Here is a 9,973-nt window from a genome sequence, read left to right on the forward strand (position 1 = left end):
GGACAACCTTTGAGGGACGTTTTGTGGGACGCATGCGCAGGTGGTGCTTCGTTTAGTAGGATGCATGCGCAGGTGGTGCCAGCGGAACTGAGTTGCGCCGTGGGTCTGGACAGTTCCGTGCTTGTCTTTCCTCACCTCAAGTGCGGTTTTGCCGTTTTGATCTGGACTGGGCTTTAGGCATATAAATACAGCCACAGAGGTTTTCGGTCACCATTTATATGTAACATGTCTCCCACAAACTCAATGCCCAGTGTGACTTTTTACACTGTATCAGGGGAACCACTGAACCATTCCATCCCCCATACACACTTAGCTCTGTTCAAAATCCACACAGACTAAATTGTCTAGTTTTTGGAATAAAAGTGGGACAACTGGGTGTAAAATTACTGCAAACAAATCATTCAAGCTGGAGGAGAGGCATTTTCTTTGTAACCCTGAAATGTATGCTAACGCTATGCTGGCAAAATTCTGGCTTTTACGTGAACGCAGGTGCACAGTGAATGGGGAACGGGCTACTTCTCTCAGCTGTGTTCCCTCAATGCATTACTGTCATCCATCTGCTCTCAAAGTCTCTCATTTGCCACTTTATGGGAATACTTGTCAAACTGCTTGTTTTTTTTTTTCCACAAGCAGCTGGTGAGACCTCTAAAGAGAAACCAATTTGTTTTCCCAACATATTGACATGTAACAGTAGGACACACTACAGAACAGACAGGCTGAATTGTGATTGTCAAACACTTGTAAATACGGAATAAGGAACTTTTCTGTACCCAGCACACTTCCTCACAAATACGGAGGGTATGATGAGTATTCTTCTAAGACAGGGAAATTTCCTTCTTAGTGATGATGGGCACCCCACTTGCCAACAGAGTATGCATGGAACACTGTAGGCCTATTTCATGGTGTGGCTTTGTATTTAGGGCAGTTGAACCGGGTTGAAGTCTGTGGGACCTGGTTTCTCTATTCCAGGAAATCTCTGAATTGCCTGGAGAAAAGTTGTAAACCTAGTGGAGGAGAGGGTGAACATGAAAAGAATTCACTCATTTCAGGTACTTTAGCCTTTAAATCTGTCTGTACTAACGTTGATGTCTACCAAGCTGGAACCCAGAAGTCAATCCATGTGAAGGGTGGGGGGGGGGGGGTTGGGGGGTCCACCAGAGTAGGGGGGGAACTCTGTGAAACCTAGATACCCCTCTGAATCTACCAGTGCTGTCCGATCAGAGGTCAAAACATTTCGCAGATCTCTGTGAAATTAAAAGGGCACTTTTTTCATATAGCCTATTCTATAAATCCTTTTCATTTTAACCTTCATTTAGACCTTAAACAGGTCTAAACATTCTGAAACTTGCGTGATTTAACATGCAAATAAATGCATTAGTTTCACCTTTTTAAAAAAAGGGAACACTGCTGTCTCAAAGACTATAATGTAATATTAGACAAAGGGAACCAGAGTAAACACAAAACACATTTTTAAATGAGTATTTCATTAATTTCATTAAAAAGTTAACAGACACCCATATCACCTAGGCTATTGGAAAAAGTAATTGCCTTAAACTTAACAGGTTGAACCACCTTTAGAAGTATTAGCTGCAACCAAACGCTTGTGATAATTTGATATCAGTCTTTTGCATCACTGTGGACAAATTTTAGCGAACCGTTCTTTGCAGAACTGCTTTAATTCAGACAAACTGGTAGGTTTTTGAGCATAAACTGTTAATTTCTGGCCCCGTTGCAGCATCTCTATTGGGTTCAAGTCAGGACTTTGACGAGGCCATTCCAAAACATTGATTTTGTTTCTTTTCAGCCATTTAGTGGTAGATTTGCTTTTGCGTTTTGGATCATTGTTTTGCTACATAACCCAATTACGCTTCAGCTTCAGCTCACGAACAGACGATCAGACATTCTCCCAAAGAATTTTCTGGTACAGAGTAGAAGTCATGGATCCTTCAATAATGCCAAGACTTCCAGGTCCCAAGGCAGCAAAGCATCCCCACATCATCACACTACCACAACCATTTTGACTGTAGGTATGATGTTCTTACCGTGAAATGCTACATTTGCTTTACACCAGATATATAATGGGACCTGTCATCCAAAAAGTTTCACTTTTTACTCATCTGTCCATCGAAAATTATGCCAAAAAGCTTGGGGATCATCCAGGTGTTTTTTGGCAAATATGAGATGAGATTGATGTTTCTCTTGGTTTCAGCCTGGCTCCTCTCCCATGAATACCATTTTTGCCCAGACTCGTTCTTATTGTGGATTCATGAACACTGACCTTAGCTGAGGTGAGACAGGCCAGAAGTTCTTTGAATGTTCTTCTGGGTTGTTGTGCCTTTCACCACTGTTCTCAGCATTCCCCATTTTGAGATAATCGCTCTCAGTGTGGTTCAGAGGAGTCCCAGAGCCTTAGAAATGGCTCTGAAACCCTTTCCAGACTGATATATTAATACACTTTTTTCCCCTCATATATTCTGGGTTTTCCTTTGATTTTGGCATAATATGCTAGTAGGAACTTCATGGTGACAACTTCACTCTGATGGTAAGGTTCAATATGAGAGAGGTTAAGACTCAACAGGGATGGATAATCAAACCTGGCTGTGTCCAATCAGCTGAATCTAATAATCAGATCTAAGATCTCAAACCATTCAGTGTAACAACTACACGATAACAGAAATTATCAGGAAGGAGGAAAATAATTTTTCACGGCACTGTACCTTCTCTTTTAGTCACCACTCAAGAATAAACCAGAATGCTGGAGAGGCTCATCCTAATACAACAACACTCATGTTGAATAACCTGTTCTTTACTGTTTTTTCTCCGCCTAAACTGGCATCTAGAAATGCTGCCAACAGCCAGGAAATGCCAAACTTTAATGCTGGCAGTCCGCATTAAAGCAGTGTTTGCTTGAACGAGTCATTTTATAGTTTTTGGTATACACAACCATTTTTGTGACACACAAATGTGAAACATTTCACATCTGCAGTCATCTATTCATCGCCTTTGGACACAAACGATTCCTCAGAATTCTTTGCTTTGTAAAACTCAAGGAAATGCAAAGACCTATGAGGTCGGAATCCACTTGAACATCGGACACATATTTTACCTGTCCAAGCACAATCCTCTGAGCAAAATGTATTGCGGATAGCGCCAGGTTCAGCTCAGTCAACATGCACCCAATCTGTCACATTTCCAAGCTCATATATCTGATGTGTGTTGGGTTCTTTTTTCCTACGCCAGTTGTTAATGTGCACACACGCACGCACGCATCACAATCCCCATCTTTTCAGCCTGTTCCCAAGAGGCAGAGCATATGACCTCCTGTGTCACAGGGAAGTGGTCTTAAGAGGAGGGTCTGCAGTCAAGGTGAAAACAGGACACCCATGTGTCACGCACGCAATCTCATCGTCAGGTAAACTACCACTGTAAAAGGCATCAATATTTTCAAGTTATGCCACTCTAATTTTTTAAAATCTTTTTGACAGCTCAATTCACATACAAATTTCCAAACCCCTCTGAACTGCTAGTTGCTCACAACAACTTAGTGTCTCTATCCAGTGTCTTGGAAAACAGATTTCGCTCACACATATCACAAAGTTTATCCACTTACTCTGAAATACTCTGAAAGTACATTCCTGTACCAAGAGCAGCCAACCACTCAACAGCAGATCACTTCCTCTGGAATTGTCCAGTGTTGGGAAACAGGACAAAGACTGACCCATTTCAGGATTTTGTACAAACCTTTGTACCTAATCATTTAATTAGCTCAATCATATGTTGATCTAACATTTGTATAAGCACTGGCTACAGCCACAGACTTTAAGTATATCCTAAAGGTTTTACTGTGCTCAAGTACAGGAATGAACCAATGTAGTTTACAGAGCTGTCAAAACTAAAACTAAGGCAACTGATTGGATTTAAATCAAACTGTAGCCTATGCAGACTGGTCCTCCAGGAACGAAGCGGGTGGGGGGCAATAGTTGGAAAGACATGGCTGTTTTACAAGGTTCAGGCCAGGGGTAAAATGTGAATTTAGCCTGCTAACACTTTCACCACTGAACACGGTCACATCTGAATGGGAGCGGATCTATAACGTATAGGGTCACATCTAAATTGGGTAGCGGACGGTTTTCCCGAAGCTATCAAACTGCCTCAGCCCGAAGTGTCAATTCAGGAACATAGAACCTAGCGTGTTCCGTTTCCCTCATTTCGTTTAGCCGTTTTGGCTATCCTTACCCCACGGGTCATTATCACAAGTTTCTCTGTCGCTAAGCAAGTGGCTGCTTTCATTTATTTTACTCGCCGGTGGGAATAACTTGTAGACTCGATTAATCTAAAACTAATGAGGACAGGGAGACTTTATACGCTTAACTGAATGGAGAAAATGAACAACCGCTTGAACTTTTTATGTAGGCTACTTAAAATTAACGTGGCCTCGGCTAAACCCCCGGGCACCCACCACGAACTTCCAGAGTCCGAAGGGGTTACTGGTAGACTGTGGAATCCACGAACATTTTGGGCTAATGAAAAATGTGTTTCTCTCGTATAAAACTGCACTTATGCAAATGAAAGAAAGACGTTAAGCGTGCACGACCACGCTCCCGTTCTGCAGAACCTGCAATGGCCGTCCCTTTAACCTACAACCACCAAATCCTGCACTTTTCGGTGAAAAAGATGACCCCAATGTATAACTGCAGGGCCCGGTGTCGCCATACACGTAAAGCACCACCACACAGCCACATACAACAACACGCAGAGCATGCACATACCACCAAGCGGAAAAGACACAGGCTATATGCTACAATAAAAAATGAAACACTGTATGATTATCCACTGTAGCGAACCAGAACAACCCCGCGTCCAATTATCTACTCGGTTCCCGTTAAGTGAAAGAAACTGACCTGTTCGCAAGCTGAGCAGTTCGTTGGATATTGGGTTGAATCCGAGTTAAATCCACTTTCAGTAAAACAAAGAGGCGAAAATGTCCGGGCAATCCCGAAACAGACCGAACAACCACCCCGTGTGTACTACAGAGCGCATGCTCAGCACAGGGATGAGGTTTTAATGAGTGTAGAGGCGGAGACAAGTAACAATGAATTTGGTGCCGGTTCCGTACAGTTCGATCAGTCCGTAACTATTTATGGCGATAACGTAAAATGTTGCAAGTCCAACAATGGGTTAGAATAACATCAAACCGCTTTTAAACAACAAGAACGTGTATTATCTATTAACCATATACTAAATTACTAGGTAATACGTGGGCTTTAACAATAATGTTACTTTGTAAACTGCGTACTATTATATATTGGCCACTTATCGATCTGGTGTTTCTTTCGTTCTACGCGACTTTGACTGACAATAATTAAAAAAACAAAACGAATGTATTACATTTATAGTATTGTGGGTTGCTCCCCCATCTCTCTCTCTCTCTCTCTCTCTCTCTCTCTCTCTCTGTCTCAGCATATCACTGTCGCGCGCATAGGTACATACGTGCGAACACATTTAATTACATTACATTCATTTAGCAAACGACTTACAAGCAAGATACTCTAGATTTCTAGATACTCATACACATCAATCTCCATCTGTAGTATATATCCATCCAACTAGCTATGTACTGTAAATCCACAGATACATAGATTTAGCTTTTCTGTCTACTCCCGATATGATAACAGAGGCTATTGGCAGGGCTGGTGAATACGATCGGGCATTCCAAATGTGTACAGAGGAGGGGGAGGACAAAAAAGAGGAATGGCACAAGTGTACTGAATCACTTAGAGTGGTTCACAAACTGAGTCAGGATCAGGTCTCACTGGTGACTTGCACGTGTTAGATGTTGTGAGATGACATTAATAAAAAGTTAACTTACTGTACGGAGTATAAATTCCATTAATGATCACACCATTGAAATTAGAAGCTGCACTTGTTAAATACACTGCAGGGTGCACAGGTGGTTGCATACAAATGTGTGCATCAAGTCAAAATGAACACTGTTGAAACTAGAAAATAACAGTGAAAAGTGCAGGGGTGTTTATCTGTTGAATATTCTGTTGAGTCAGGCAAGTAGTTATCGAGTGAAACTAGTGTCTCATGCAGCATTCTATAGAGAAGGAGTTCAAGGCAAGAGGAGCCAAGGCTGACATTGTGTTTGGCTATATTTTAAGCAGGGATTGGGTGACAGCAAATTAATTTGCTCAAGAATAAGTGGGTCTTACATTACATTACAGACATTTAGCTGATGCTCTTATCCAGAGCGACTTACATTGTATCTAATTATACAGCTGGATATATACTGGAGCAATGCAGGTTAAGTATTTTGCTCAAGGGTACAACAGCAGTGTCCTACCGGGGAATCGAACCTGCGACTTTTAGGTTACAAGACCAACTCCTTAGCCATTATACTACACTGTCACCCACAGTCCAAAAACATGCAGGTTAGGCTATTTGGTGGTGCCATTCCTGCCTCTTGCTTAATGCATGCTGGGATAGGTACCAGCCCCTCGTGACCCTGACCAGGAATAATTGGGTTAGAAAATGGATGGGTGGAGAAATGATAAAGAGCAGTTTGGTCTACTTAGTACTACTTCAATTATGGGGGAGCAGGGGGAGCTCCGCCCCGCAGAAAGAGAGCTGAGGTCCCTCAAAAAAGTCCTCCACTCCACTCCACTCGCAATTTCACAGGCCCCACCAAAAAGCCAGAGGATAATTCAAATCCTGAGCAGGCTAATCATATCTCTTATGTGAAGCAGCTTGTGAGGGCTGCAGTTCAAAGCATGCAGCAGTTCTACCACCATTACACTCAGAAAGACTGTGTAGTCATGCCCTAGAGTGGAAATTCAGACAGGCAGACATATACTGATCATAATCTTCACCAAAAAAAAAAACAATTGAGTAAGATTATCATTTCACAAATTGACTGTCAGGATGCTCTCCATTGTTAATTTGACTGTTTGTTCAAATCATCAGGAAACACAGGAAAGATTAACTCATAATAAGATCATAATTTTTGTTTTTTGTTTATTAAGATAAGATTGAAAGATAAAAATGTTTGTAAATGTTTGATTAATTTGTTCTTCGTCCTTTGGGTAATCTACACCTGTACCCTATGGGGTATACCAATACTCACAGAACATCCAAAATGTCTTCATTGAACTCTGGGATCTCTTCCCATGGGTAACTACAGCCCAAAGTACATGGTTGCAAATGTTAAACTGAACTAATTTAAAGGGTAAAAACAGCCCTAATGTGTAAAGGTTGTGTATCAGTGTGTGAAATGGCACCTATACCACAATGAAACACAAGGTGATTTGGTGCGTCAGGCTTACTGTACAAATTACATTTACTTACCGATTACCCAAAAAATGCACAGCATATGTGTATGCACAGCTCTAGTCCCACGCTGTGACACGCTGCATGCAGTGATAACATTGGCAATACAAACACACTGTAATCTTGGGCATTACATTTGATTATGTACCCTGTTCTAATGTCACTCCATCTGATCAGAAAGCAACTAAAAGCAATAAAAAGCCTTAAGTGTTCAACATCAGAAAAGACTGTTTTCACTCAAGAAATTTTTATTTATTTATTTATTTATTACTCTAAATTGCTCGTAGGTATGAATGTGTGAGTGAATGGTGTGTGTGCCCTGCGATAGATTAGTGACCTGTCCATGGTGTATTCCTGCCTCTCGCCCAATGTACGCTGGGATATATATTTATTTATTTGGGGTACTGAAAGTGCAAGTAACTTTATTTGCTGTATATTTGCATCACAATCAAGTTACTGTGAAGAGTAACGTAGAATGTGCAGTAACATTCTCGGTGCAGATAGCTTGAGCGAGCTTTTTCAAAGTGCAGATGACGTGACGGCAGTGAATTATGGCAGTGAGTAAATTCACCAGCCTATCAATGTATTTCACTCTGTTCATAGCAGCCGGGCAATTGGATGTTGACTTTTTGAAACTTCAAGCATTTGCTATTGTTGCTACAGATGTGCGTGTTATTTAAATCTTTTCCCACTGCTGCCCATGAGATCTATTCATTAATTTAATAAACTGATGTTAAATAATTCCGTGCTTTCTTCTGCTTGTTTTCCATGATTTTAAACAACTTTTCCGTGACTAACACCCAGCCTTACTGATCAGTAATCTGGTATTTTCCCAGATTTAGAATTCACCAGAAATTATCATTTCACAGTTGTTACTAAAATAATTCTAACAGGGGGGACATTCCCCCAATATTTAAACTAAAATTACACCCTTGTTATCATTTTGCACAGTAAATTTACTGAAATGATTGTTTTAAGCTGCTCCACCTTTGTTTTGTTTCATCAAAAAAGGCCATCAAGGCTGAAGGAGCATATGAGGAAGCGTATTATACCCCGGCTTTATTCCGATCATTATGAACTTGATGACAACGTAAATAACGGTAACGTTAAGGCCAGTTCAGATCAATGATTCGTAACAAGACAAAACGGTTTCAGAATGTTACAGAGAAAATTGCAGCGGTGTGAACTGATTAGTTGCAGAGCGTCTGAAGCCGTTGCCTGGGGTCTCAAAAGACCCACCTTGTCAAATCGCCAAGTGCAGTTTTAGAACGTTTACAATCAGACGTCTTGGAATTTTGCAAGTTGCATCCAGTCTCGTTGCGAATCATTGATCTGAACTGGCCTTTAGTTAGCTACACTGCAACGTTGCACAAGGTAGCATTGCATTCGAGAGACAGTTTGCGAGGTCGGTACCAGTCGGTAGCGTTAGCTAACGTTTTTTTATAATTGTTAGCTGACAGTAGATTGTGTTATTTACATTCGCTAGCTAGCTAACGCAACGTTACCTGATATGAGAGATGGATACTGTGCGCAACGTCGTCTAAACTAATGTTGCCTTTCTTGACATGGTCCAGTAGCTAGCGTTAGCTGTGCAAATAGCTATGTAATTTAGTAACGTTACATTATCATCAAATGTAATACGAAGTCTACATAAACAAATAATATGACCTCTCATGTTACACAAAAACTTTTTAGTGTTCCATAACCGTCCCCCCCCAACCCCCTCTCTGTTATTGTAACGCTGGCAGACACCGGAAAAAACAGTACGCCGCTCACACACAAGTGAGTTGAAGAGCGTGCCTGTTGCGTTAGCACCGCCTACCCTCTCTGGCGGACCAACCACTGATGGGTGATGGAAAACGCGTCACTAACTATGCGCCGCTTGTGATTTTTTGCCAGGAATGTCGCCACAGACACCCAGTTCTTTAATCATAAATAATGATAATAATAATAATAATAATAATAATATAAATTAATATAATAATATGCTTAATCACCATTGTTTTACCTAATTTGGCTATAGATAGTGACTTAACAGACATTTATTTTAATGAAAATCTTTGAGATTATTACTTTAAGTAGCCTATATTCAGGCTAAATATGTAGACTGGCCAATTGTTACTGTTAAACAAATGTTGCACTCAATCAATGTCAAATACACAATCAAAATGACTTATCCAGAGTGTTACCACCCTGAATCCCTAACCATTAAACCACACCGCACTGCAGGATACAGGATAATCAATGACTACTGCCCACATTAGTTAAATGGAGACAGTAGCCACTGGCAGGCTCTGCTGACATGGCAATCTGTGCCACTCGGCCAATCTAGCCAGGGAAGCTAGCATTACATACATTTTAAAACGTTTATTTTGTTGTATTAAGTCATAGATGCATGCAAACTCCAGAGTGGGGCCAAATGTTATCTGTTACGAGTTGAATTAACAAGTTGAGTTAAAACTGAACATTTTACTGTTTATGAGCATCATATTTAAAATCGAATTATTATTCTCTTTGGGTAAAACCAATTTTTTTAAAAGTACCTAAATAAAATATGGAGGTGGTGATTCAGTGCCTAGGACCACAGGCCACTGGTCCTGAAGGGCCACAGTAACTGCTCTTGTGTTTCAGCAGACGGTTCATT

The 9,973-nt window shown here is 40.9% G+C and overlaps 1 protein-coding gene across 1 annotated transcript in view; it reads right to left on the minus strand.

Moving 5' to 3' along the window:
• The window catches only part of LOC118231417 (polycomb group RING finger protein 3), a 54,060-nt gene extending 48,637 nt beyond the window's left edge, over positions 1–5,423 (minus strand). Inside the window, exon 1 of the mRNA XM_035425195.1 lies at positions 4,902–5,423. The gene's annotated coding sequence lies outside the window, so the exon portion shown is untranslated. The remainder of the gene's footprint in view (positions 1–4,901) is intronic.
• Positions 5,424–9,973: the final 4,550 nt, after the last annotated feature.

Source organism: Anguilla anguilla, chromosome 7, assembly GCF_013347855.1.
Source record: "Anguilla anguilla isolate fAngAng1 chromosome 7, fAngAng1.pri, whole genome shotgun sequence".
Lineage (NCBI taxonomy): Eukaryota > Metazoa > Chordata > Actinopteri > Anguilliformes > Anguillidae > Anguilla > Anguilla anguilla.